The following is a 13,023-nucleotide window of genomic DNA, read 5'->3' on the forward strand; positions in this document are numbered from 1 at the left end:
CAAATAAATTAAACCAATGCATATGTCAAAATGGCAGATCTGCATTTCTTTATTTACAGGCTGAACAATCACATTGTGCATGTGGATGGGGGGTGGGGTGGGGAGAGTGGATATGTATATACAAACACACACACAAAGGCAGATATACATACACAGCATACTGAAGGTTGGAGTAATGTCTCCATTTTACCTAGAAAAAGATCAATATTCTATAAATTACTTTTTATGTATTTGTGTACAGCAATACATCACAAATAGAAATAACTGATTTACACATTGTAAAATACAACTAAGTTTTGAGGTTACAAGTCTGGCAAGCATATATTCTACATCCAAAGTAGTTTTGTCTAAGGTTCCCTGACATGTATCTATCAGAAAATTACCTTTTGTATTCTGCCTCTCAGCACGATAGCTTAGATTTCAGCAGAGGACAACTGGAGGACATTATGCCAGCTTCTAAAACAAATGGAAACACTGAATTACAGTATATGGTACTAAAAAGGAACATTTCAGTAGCATGTACTTGTCCAAAAAAAAATTGTGAATGTCAAATCTTTAGCCACAAGGACACCCAAGACATAAAGGAATTAAACAGATGTTCTACATGCTGAGCAGTGAAACACGGCAATGCTAGATTCTTATCTGCTCCTCAAATGAAATGCCTTTCCTATTTGGTCCTTTTATTCTGCCAGCTCCCATTTCCACACTGCCACAAACATGTGAGTTGACTTGTACATACATGTCTAACTGGGTGAGCTCGGAGCACTTGGTATGCCAGCAGTCCCTTCGGCCACACAGGACTGACAGGACACAAAGGGCATTGAGCTCCACTTGCACTGAAGCTGGCAAGAGTAACTATCTATAAACCTTTGAAAGTCTGGGGCAAATGACTTCCAACCTTTCCTTAAGTTCCTCCACAACCAACGGTGACCTCATCCTGGAATGCCTCATTCGAGACAAATGTTTCATCAGGTCTTGCAGTGTTGACTACCCTGCTTGAAGTAGACAGGCTGGTTTTATTTGTTCAGGCAAAAGTACAATAGTAAGCTTAACAGCTTCTTTCTCTTGTCTTCACCCCCACTTGGAACCACACTACTGCAACATGATCTGGCAATGTTTTTCAGTTGTGTTGCATTTCCAGCAGTTCTCCATTGCTTTCAGCCTCAGGATAAAAAGCCCAAGGTACTTCTATGTCAAAATCTTGGCGGTGCAAGTGGATGTGCAAGATGCAAGACTTGAAGACACAGAAGAGGCAACACAGTGAATCTCTTTACTCAACTACTTCTGAAGCTCCAGTGACTAGAAAGCCTCACTCCACAGAACTTTAACATTCATGTGAATTAGTGTAATTATTGTCTCTCGTCATCTCTTCTGTTGTGAGAGTCTGGAATGGATCGTACTAACTTGGTATATACAGTTGCACTAGTGTGTCTCTGAATCTTTCTATATGAACTTAACAACAATATGAAAAAACCTCCTCTTTGATTAATTTTGTTGTATGTGATGCAAAGGTTTAAAGCAGATATTAAGCAAATTTCAAAATTCCTGTGTTTTAATGAATCAGACTGAGATAAAGCAGCTTCTTTCCACACCTAAATTATACCTTGAGTTCTGCAGAAGTTTGTCTACTAGGATATCCTGTCCAATTAGTCAGAAATGTGTAAGTGGAGCCAACAGAACTAAACCTTGATGAAGGGGAAATATATGTGGTAAAATGTCTCAGATTATCAGACAATTAAGTGATTTCACTGGCTGACAAGAAACAGAACTTTGAGGGGGGTATTCCACAGTTATTTTCAACAAGTGATGAAATAGTTATAAATATAAAATACTATATAGACAGGACAAAATGCTTTTTATTTAATGGTTAGCCACAAAGTAAGTCTGTCTGCAGAGTACACTTCAGGCAGATAACAGCAAACACTCTTCATGTTTCAAAAAGCCCATAGTTCCACTAACCTAACACTGAGATAGTATATGCTGCATCTCAGCAGGAATGGAATGGCTTGAAGTTAAGGACCTGCATGTAAATCTCCAAGCATGTATCAGGGGAACTACAATTTAGGCAAAGAAACATCTGACTTTTTTGTTACACATCCATTTTGCTATTGGATTCTGAAAAGGAGTTTCCTAATCTGCTTCATTTTTCATAAACAGCTAAGGCTCCCTGAATCTTTTAATCAAATAGATTTCCGTAATCATGATATTCTGAGGCTCTGCCACATAGGAAAGTAATTCTTAGTGCCTTGGTTTTACTGCACATAGATTACAATCTTGTAAGAGGTTCATGCGTCTTTTCTAACAAAGTCAGCAGTGCAGTTCAGTTATAAATCTCTAGTCCCTGCTAAGCTTTTGTTGAGATAACAGTTAGTAAAGACTTATCCTCTGAGATTAAGATTCTTTTGGCATGTATTTACCTATGTCACACAAAACAAACTATGCATCTGAGATGGACAGCTGGCTGCCTGCCACCCATGAATAGAAAAGGTCAGCTAACTCTTATGGCTTATAGAAAGGATAGATACAGAGCAAAAGCAGAGCTTTGTTCTGTGATTTCTAGCATACATGTTGTGAAATCACCAAGAGGAAGCCGGGGCTAGGATCAGCTGGGGGCTAGCATGCACAGCTCGTCTAAGCTCCTTGTAATCATTGGGATCTGCATTATGTATGCAGCAACCTGACATCTTTGCTAAGAAAATTCCTCCTTTACTAATTGCTGCAAGCCAGATATAATAATGAATTCAAGTCACCTGAGCTAGGCACAGCTTTATGTCTGTTGTAGGTTCTCAGACTGAGGTGCAGCAAATTCCATTAGGCACTGAGTTACCTTTCACATGGAGAGTTAAACTCCTCAAGCATCCAAAATCCAAAAGTTGGATGTTGTTGGAATTTAGTAAATAAAGAAAGGCTCTTGACAAAAGTGACTGGACAGAGGGTAAGACAGGAGAATAAGGCCTTCATGCAGCGCTACAACAAATAGTACCTTCTCCTTGGAAGCTCTGCCTGTCCTGCCCAATGGGCAAGAACATACATTTTTCTTTCAAAACATCAAGCAAACCTTACTAAATAGAGATCTGTCCTGAGAAGCCATAGTTTTAAATATTCCAGACAAACAAGGTAAACAAATTCAAATCTCCCATTGGTTGGACAAATCCTCTAGCCCTTACACCAGTACATGGAAGAAGAGCAGCAGTTCTTCCTTAGGGTGCAAATTAAAGAATGAGCAGCAGGAGCTCAAGTCTTCCATCCTTTACTAGGAGCATTCTGAGAAGCCCACCAGGAAACCTCCAAGAGGATTTAGAGCAAGACACTGTCTGAGTTTCTGGCTAATCAGCCCCGAAAAATATGAAGTAGTTCTTGGCATGACTGTAGGCATATTACGGACTTAATGGAAAGGTGCTTTAGGCATCTGCAGGGTCAGTTACACCACAGTGTACAGGGCCATGTTTTTGGAATTAAATACACTGATTCTGCCAGAGTCTCTTTGTGGATCTGGCTTAGTCTCCTCTGCACAAAACAGGATAGATGTTGCCATACTGCTGGCTTGGCCAGAGTATTGAAGTGGAGCTTACATTTTAACTAACATTTTTATTCACCAAACTGTGATTCTCAATCTCATAGCATGTGATAAAACTGAATTTTAAAAAGTATCTAATGAATACCATTGAGTTAAATGTAATAATTAAAATAATTAGCATATTATTTACTGCAACTGATTATAAACTTCATTATTTTCTACAGTCTGTATCAGTGTTTCGGTCGCTCATAAGCATAGTCAGGTAGGCTAATTTGACAACATCTTTGCTGTTTTGTTTCACTCATAGCAATTAACCTCTCAACATTCCTCTTATGTAGTTAATGCACATCTAAAGTGTCCAACATGCACTATTTCCCCAAAGTGCTATGTTGCTTCAGCTTGGCCACTGGCCAACTTTTTAACATCCACCTTTACCTTTCGCTTAGCATTTCTGATTGCTACTGCAAGAGAGAAAAGATAGTAAACAACACCTGGGAGAACTAAAAAAAAAGTGACATTGCATAGCCCACCTGGGGATATTTACAAAGGTGTCAAAAATAATAGAGTTTTGAAAATTGTCCATGGAAAATCTAGCCCAGCAAAACTTTTGAAAACCTTGACCTTTTATGTTCTTTAGGAATTGCTATTAAATTATTTCAGTTCTACCTTACATTCTATGCTGTAAAAAAAGGAGAGTCTATTCACCAGATTAAATACTTTATTAGTCAAAAAGCAGTCTAATCCAAAACCCATGTCAAGGCTAAAGGAAACCTTTTTAATTATTTCACTAGTCTTTGGATCAAGTTCACTTACTTTCAGGAGGATTTTAAAATTGAAATGGATTATTTCTCTTTGCCCAGAGGTAGGTTACATGAGAATGAAGCACAGCATGATAACTGATTACTAGAGCAGTCTAGGAGTGAAATATGAAGTGTTAGCTGGATTAGTTGATGAGTTCTTTATTGCTTCTTTTTTATATGAATAAAAAAAGATTTCTCTGTAAAATTATATCCAGTTGGATTTCACAAATTATAATGGTGACAAAAGTTTTTGGTGATCTCGGATGCCTTAATCATCTGCTGATTAGTCAGGGAATAATTATGTTAAATAAAATAATCTAGTAATAAAAGAAATCAGCCTTCCATTCCCCTCAGACTCTACTCCCTACCACACTAGCTTTGCTCCTATGAAGCTTCACCCATCATCAGAGTCCAGGAAGAAAGAAAGGACCTGCTGATTCTTCTAAAAGTTCAAGGCCTTTCCTGTTCCGAAGTTTGAGTACTCACGGATTTACTACTGAAGCTATTACAAAGCAAAAGAGTTTTTATACATTTGAACTGCAATTTAGTATTTTGCTCAGAGGTTTCACTGAAAAGAATCTCTTTCACCTCCCCAAATGTACCACATCATACCTTCCTCTCAGGATGATGCAATTTGACAGGTGCCACTATAATATGTTTCCTAGACCAGTTCATCTTGGTGCACAATGACACGAGGGGAAGAAAATCACCAGAAAAAAGGATCTAAATCATTCTGCATTCCTGTCTAAGAATCAGTGTAAATGAATAATTACGAGGACACACAGAGTGAGAAATGTGCTTATAAACCCAACATTCACAAGCGGTATGCCTCACCTGTGGACAGCACACGACCTTCAGAATGATGTCTGTGCTCTTCCCAAGTACAAGCAGTAACTCTGTAAAGAAACCCACATAAAAATACACACTTAGACTTCAATCCCGTGTCAGTCTCACTGGCACTGAGGACAAAGTTTGGGAGCACAGACCTGTAATGGGTCAGATATCCACTACTAAAAATAAGCAAGTGAACATGTTGCAGGTCATTATTAATAAAGTATGCAGAATTATAGGCATGTAACATATAAACTCTTAGATGCTACCTAAAATTGAGAAATTGACAGTCTAGGAAAAATCTGGGTTTTGAGTGAAGACCTACAAGAGCCTGAATACCGTCGGTTGCACTACTTCCCCCTCCATTCTGCACAAAGTTGCCAATGGATTAACTTTCAGGAGCAGTGAGCATGGTAAACATTCATCAAAGACCATGCAGTGCTATAGATTTTAAGGAACTCATAAATTCAAGACCACAGGGAACTACTATGGTTATATTTGAATTCCTTCTGAAGAGACCATGTCATTTCACCTAGCCACACCTGCACCAAAGAAAATTCTCTGCTTTATATTGAAGCTAGAGACCTTAAACACTAAAACCAAGGCTCTCATACTGAGATTTTTATACCAAGAAATGTGAAGGCTCCACATTTTTCAGCATGGTTTCATTTTTCATGGGGGAAAAGATAAACTTTCAAATTGAGAGGAAAACCTGCAAACCTACCCCTACAGCAATAATTAACAACCTTATGTTCTATAACATGGGAAAGGAAAGAGATATCAGAATCTAATTCCACAACAAAATACAATGCAGGGTTATAGAAAATAAGGATTCTCAGAATCAATTTTAGATGAACATAGGTCTTCTAGACTTAGTTAATGAACTTATTTTGCATTATTTGTAATTATTTTTAAGAAGCTGCCCCGGGGTTACTTTCCCTCCTCATTCTTGTTTCTCTTCCTTAAAGAGAATTTTGGGTGTTTTTTAAGGCAAAAATAGCAGCAACCGCCAGATCTGTCATCCTGTTATGCCCTCACAGGAACAAACCTATATATCCTTCTATGTGCCATTAATCATAAATCTGAGTAGCTGAAGATCAGTTTTCTATGACAGAATGCACTGAACAGGGCAATTTGGGGGGGGGGGGAGTAGGTGTATGTGAGTATAAAAATATATATACACACATATATAGGTATGGGGCCAAGATAGTTCTAGACACTAAACATTTATTCTCTGAGGAGGAATAAATTTGAGTATGACCTTTCATTTTCATCTGGCCTTTCAAAAGACATGATTAAACTCTATCTCCTGGCACTGTAATTGATTTTTCCCAAAGGACCATTTATCAGAGAATAAACTGGGTTTAGACCTTGAAGTGTATATTTTGTGGCTTTTACATATCAATTGGTATTTTAAGAGAAGCCCTCCATTCCAAAAGCACTTCTGAGAATACTGCAGAAAAAAAAAAAAAAAAAAAATAACTCAGCCAGAGTCCCTGGCTTTTTGTCAATACACCATTCCAGCAGAGCTTGTCAGCTGAAAGATTAACTCTTGAGAAGAGCTAGATTCAACTAACAAGCAGAATTAGATACTACTAACAAGTTATCTCAACAAAGAAGAGGCCCAAGAAGATCTCGTTTAAATCACTGCACAAGCAGATGACAGTTCATGTAAAGTTTGGGCTTTAACAACAAAGGCACAAACCCTCCTTCCCCTTTGTCAGAGCAGGTGGAGACACTTCACAGCATCCTACCGAGCTCACTGGTGCATGGAAACCTTTTATTTCCCTCCAACACACAGTACCATAACATGAAGGCATATACAGCCATATTCCAGTTAAAAGTCTATAATAGCACAAAAATCAAATGTTTGATTTTAATTGTTGTCTGGGGATTACCATGCACACCAACCTGGTCTGAAGACACACCTGTTCTTAGCTTCCTGTAACTCCCCGAAAGAGCTGTGGATTCCTTATGTTTGGTTACAGACATCCTGTTTAGGGACAGGAAAAAATGTTCATATATTCCAACTTTGAGCCAGAATTCCTTAACTCTGAATGCTTTCATTAATTCATTTTAACACTGTTTTTAAACAGGGTACTTACAGGAGTGGGAATCACATCATTTTCATCAAGCAGTCCAATGCTACAATGTACAGAATCAGACACAGGATTCACTAGTCCTAAAAACAAGACTTAGTACTCTAAATGCATTAAGAATAACTCCACTGTTGCAACTACAAAGTAATTTAAGTTAACCAGAAAGTAATTACCTGTGCAGTGCAGCAGAGGTAAAGTGATATCTAGATTTAAAATTAGTGTTAATTGAATTATACATCTGCTGTGGGAAAAAATAACTCCCTTAAACTCAAATTACGTTCTCCCAAATGTCATTATACATAACACAGTTGCGTATTCTCAGACAATCATAAGACAAATATTATTTCATCAGAAGGTAGAGCTACTAGGAATATTTACGGTAATGAAATACAAGAACATATAGATAGACAAAAGACTGGGGGACAAATACTACCCCTCTGTAGTGACCGTTCCTTGATTCCAAGACTAATAAGAGGACTCAGGAAGGGAGCCAACATGACATTTGAGCACATCCTTAGCCCTAAGCTTGTGAGTTGTCTCTGCGTCATCATGCTTAAGAGTTTTGACAAAGCCAGGCATTGTAGAAGCGGTAGATCCTTTTTTGGAGATAAGTGATATCAAGCTGTCTGTGTTATAAACCATTGAATTAAGAAACTTTCAGGGCGATAATAAATACACCTTTAGTATCTGATCCTCTCTCTTGGAGAGGGCTACTTAAGTCCACTGACTTCGTGTCATGCCTGGACTCCAGATCAGCACCAATGGTTGCCTGTCAGGAGATACTTGTAGCTTCTCGCAATCCTCTCAGATTCATTGTCATGCAAACAGTAGAAAAAATTTGGAGTGCAGAAGGAAAGATATAATGCAGACGGATTTGCAGAGGTGTGTAGCACATCAGATTAGGGAACATTCCATTGTTAAATAACACTTCAGTTTCCTCCAGCCGATCTCACAGCAGTGTCAGCGTTGGTACGCTCATTAACAGGAGGAAAAGCCAAGCTGCTGAAGTAGAAGCGACCCACTGGTGGGATCCGCAGCCATCTGGAGGCAAAGCCTGGAGCAAGGCCTGTGTAAGAGTGCAATAAACTATACCAAATTTCTGACAAGTGCACTAAAGGGGGAAGGTTATAAACTGAGGAGAAAATCCCAAAAGACTCTACTTATGGAACAACATTAGTCTGAGGCAGGTTAGTTCTAAAACCACATAGTAACAGAGATGAAAAACGTACTTTAAAACTTGCTTTGCTTTCCAAATGAATGATGAGTAAAATTTACTGTTTAAATGCACATGGGAAAGGGTTACTTTACTGGGTACGCTGGCCTGCCACTGTACACTTGTAGGGGCCCTTATACCCTGTTCAGAGTTGGGGACAGCTCTGATTTAGCAGTCACCAACTGGCAGTAGGGACTGCTACACCAGAGCTGATTCTCAAGCACAAACAGTTGTGCGGATTAAACTAATTGAGGTTAACTTTTTTTCCTAACTCAATACACAAAAAGCTCTATCTTGCCTGGATTCAGCCAGGAGATATCATGACAACACCTACTGCAGTAACTGCCCAGTATCCTACTTAAAATATATTTTTATAATTATGTTCATAAAACATGAACGAAAGATCAGAAACATATAAGACATTGGGGATGAGTAGGGTTTTCAGGATCTAGGAATATTTTGTTGACACTAAAATCAAGCAAAAGGAATTAATTGGGTGGAAGATAGGATGACAAGATGATTCGATCCCTAGAGACGTACAAATAAATTTGAAAGAATGTTAAAAAAATACTGATTTGAAGGCTATGTTTTTTAGGAGACCCATGTTCCAAGAAGTCCAAACCTTAACTCTTCCTCCATCTAGCACAGTAATTTACAGGGTTATTTGAGAATTAATGTGAAGATCTTTTTTTTTAGAAAAGTCAAAATTTCAACATAAAGACTTTTCATCTAACTATAACTGAACTGGATCTTTAGTATAATTAAATGTTCCTGATCAAAGGAAAACATAAAACCCCATCTTCAAAGTCAGAATGATAAGAGGTTTTCAGTAATGTGCACCGTATCTTTCTAGTCTGGATGAGAACAGCAGTTTTGACTAGGTACTCCGTGGCCTATTACATAAAACAAACTGACATCAACTATTTCTCCAAAGAAGGAAGTACGCTTCAAACCGTGTCTTCACAGATGTTCGTATCACTATTCTCACTATGCACACCCACCAAAACGGAATATGAAATAATTGCCAGAAAATTAAAAATTACTGTAGAAGTATGACAGAAGCACTGACAGGATACAACACTGTGAATCTCACGCTTGCAGTGCAGTAAGGAACTCAGAAGAAATAGGATATGATCAGTAGCTGCTCTGTATTGAGGTTGGATTATGAGTGAATTGAGGTTGTTCATTCTAACAGGTGTGCTAAATTCAGCGAGTACAAGTATGCAAAACTATACTACTTCTTAGAGAAAAAATTAACCAGATTGCAAATCTGATGGGAGAGAGAGTAATGTCTAAAAAGAGGACCACATATTCAGTTCAGGTTAGTTGAGTCCTGACAGATCCAGTGCAGCTGTGTTGATTTATACCAGCTGAGCATCAGCCTAGCATATCATCTAAAACAGGACCTTGAATCTCTGCAGAGAGCCACCAGCATTTCAAGACTGATGACACGTTTTCTACACCTCAAAGCAGACATTCCTGAGAGTATAGGCACTAGATGATACTAGAGACCTTGAAATACAAGGGACAGGATGAAGCCAAAGGCCTCCGGCATCTAAATACAAATGGTCAATTACTAAAAGAATGTAACCCTGGGAGTTGGCTAGAACTGTTTTTAGGACACAACAAAGAGGGGAAAAAAAAGTGGTATCCAGCATATATAAAATGACTTATACAGTGAAAATGCAAATGTCATAACAGGAAAGCATAAATGTGAATCACAACCTTCATAAGAACAGAAGTGAAGTATTCCAGCACTGACCCCCAGGGTTAAGGGCACTACAACAGTTCAATGCAGCTGCTTATCTGCAGAAGGCTCTTGCACAACTTTGGTGGAGAAAATTGTGCTTTTTGATTTTCCAATTACCATATTTTCCTACTTCAGCTTTTCATATGTAGTGTATTATATTTATTTACTAAGTAATTAGGTAGAGTAAATTAGAATTTTAGAGAGTGGTGTGTGTATAGATACATGTGTTTTCTGCTCCAATCTTACCACATGACAACGTGATTAATATCAGCACACCAAGTAAGAGTAAACCTTATAAATATTTAATCTTTGTCCTTATAAATGCATTAATAAAGTAGCATTAATAGATGTAAGAATGCTGCAACACTCCACCTCTTAGCCATTATTTTTTTTATATATATAGAGTAAAATCATATTGCATAAAATATTTTTAGCACATCTTGTAAAGAAAGCAAATAATGCTAGATAAAATGTGGAAACATTTAGAGCAGCTAGAAGCAACCTTATCATCTCATAGGATTGCCCTACATCAGAGGTCAGGAATCTGAACTCAATGATCTGTGAAGTTCTGCATGTGCAGACAATCTTTTATAAAGTTAGAATTTTAATTTAAAGTTCCCTTTTCTAATCCTCCACAGATTTTTATTTCCACTCTTAATTAGTATGCTGCTGTTCGACATGTGAGCAAGGATGTTTAGCTGGTGGGCTAAGGTGAGAACAGACTGCCACTGACAAAAGAATCCTGGACCACAGTGAGAAAAGCGTGTTTCAATTATTTAAGTGTAGAGATGTACAGCCAACATCTTCAGCAGTGTTATGACTTTTAACTCATTTTAGCTAAACTGGCTTCAAAGGCAGTTGTGCTTCTAAACACTTTTGTGCACCTGGGCTGTTCTCTGGGGCTGCAGTTGTCTCTACCAAGATCCTCAGCTGGTCAGCAGCAGGGAGCCGGTGTAGACTGCCCTGATCAGCCAGCAAACCTGTAGAACGTAACCAGCTGTTCTTCCTCCCTTATCCCAAAGGCAAACTGCCAGAAAAACCTTTCATTGTGTTTCTGAGCTGTTCGTTGCAGCCATTCAGTACCTGAGAACACCTTCTCGCCTTTCAAACTTAAAAACAGACTATCTTTTGTTAGCCTATTATCATTTGGCATATGTCATACTTCAGCGAAATTGGTTTAGTCTTATAGAGGCTGATGGCACACAGCAAGCCTGTTGATTGCAATACCAACATAAAGATGACAGCAATACAAGCAGGAATATCTCTAGAAGTTTGTTGGTGCTTGTTCTAGACGTTAAGACGTGCAAGTTAGCTGTTCACTGCAGCATTTTGATATCTGATTTAAAAAAAAAATACTCTTCTGCATCAGATACTCTTCTCAGGAGAAACACACGGGGGCTGGGCGGGGGGTGGGGGTGGGAAACCTGCACACTTTGATATTAAGAAGTAGCGGGTAATGTTCAGCTGTTCATACTGCTCACTTGGTTTCACATTTCTGTATTTGCTTCCCCCCAATGACAGAGATTTTTCAGTGCTAGAGGATGTGATACACTGTTCTGCACTGCTGCACTCTGGATAGGGAGGAATGCTTTAAAACTATCGGCTAATGTCCGTAGGCAGCTGGGGAGCCATCCTTCCCTTTACAGAATCTTTGCACACAGATCCCCTTTGGGGAAGATATGTGGCACAACCCTCAAGGCTGCCAGCATGCATAACCCTCCTGTGATGGAAAATCAAAACACCAGTGTCCCCCAGCAAATATTATACGCTGCCTTAGTGTTCCAGACTCTGAAATTCAGCTTTAACTCCGACACCTACTCTCCCCTGAGCTGGCTTGATACAGCACTTGAGTCACAGAGAGGCAGGCAAAATGACCTTGTGAATAAGAATCTACTATTGCAAACTTTCTAGTTAGAAAAACTCCACTGCCATTTGCCTTCCAACCCAAATATCACTCCATGATTTCCCACAGTGGCTGAACTGGCGTCAAAGCTCTTGTCCAGGAGGCAATTTGGTCTGCACAAATTTAGTGGGACTCACCCATGTGCAGCAGGGAAGGGAACTGCCTTCAGGTGCTCGTGGTTCTTCTGGCACCATAAAGCAGCAGCCAAGGAGATTATACCTCTGACCTCAAGAACTTGGTTCCTCACCTTATCTTACCTTCATTCTGTCTGCCATAAAATCACTATCCTCGCTATTGTGCTGAACCAAAAAATAACTACAGTAGGTATAGTGACTATATTGTCATTCTGCAAAATAAGAGTTAAATGTATCCCTCCTAGCAAGCATATGAATTTCTTGTGATGTGAAAAACAGAGAGGCAGGTAATATTGAAAGCATTAGGCACAACAAATGGCACTTTTTTAGAGGATTAAGTCTATTCTTCAAGTATGTTGTCACATGGGACTGAAGGTCAGTTAGCCAGAGGCCTAACTTTTTCAGAGATCAATTCCATACATATAACATCATTAAAATCCAATCAGGAAAGTAAAATATTTCAGCTATTCTGAACATATTCTATCCTGCATTTCAGATATTATTCATATCACTAGGGTAGCACTGTGGATTCGGTTTAGTTGATTACATTAAACCAACATTGTTTAAAAATTCAAAACACTGTAAAACCCTGCATGTTTCTGCTGCCTGTGTGAATAAGTTGGAGGTCACTGCAGTGGAATGACTGCTGAAGTTGACAGTTATGTCTGGAAACTGAAGATACTGTGCCGTGGTCTGCCTTTCATATCCTTGAGGAATACTTTGTAAAGCATACTTGATGCAAGTTAAGGAGATGAGGGATCATTTTTGTGTATGTG

The 13,023-nt window shown here is 38.8% G+C and overlaps 1 long non-coding RNA gene across 2 annotated transcripts in view; it reads right to left on the bottom strand.

The window, feature by feature from the left end:
* LOC119157500 overlaps nucleotides 1-13,023 on the bottom strand; it is a 64,816-nt gene that overhangs the window by 21,116 nt on the left and 30,677 nt on the right. Inside the window, exons 4-5 of one of the 2 annotated variants that reach the window (XR_005107548.1) lie at nucleotides 7,077-7,141; nucleotides 5,152-5,213 (exon numbers count right to left, since the gene is read on the bottom strand). This is a non-coding gene — a long non-coding RNA (uncharacterized LOC119157500). Of the gene's footprint in view, nucleotides 1-5,151; nucleotides 5,214-7,059; nucleotides 7,142-13,023 lie in introns of both variants that reach the window. The other variant, XR_005107547.1, reaches the window with a different exon arrangement.

This window comes from Falco rusticolus, chromosome 14 (assembly GCF_015220075.1).
Source record: "Falco rusticolus isolate bFalRus1 chromosome 14, bFalRus1.pri, whole genome shotgun sequence".
NCBI lineage: Eukaryota > Metazoa > Chordata > Aves > Falconiformes > Falconidae > Falco > Falco rusticolus.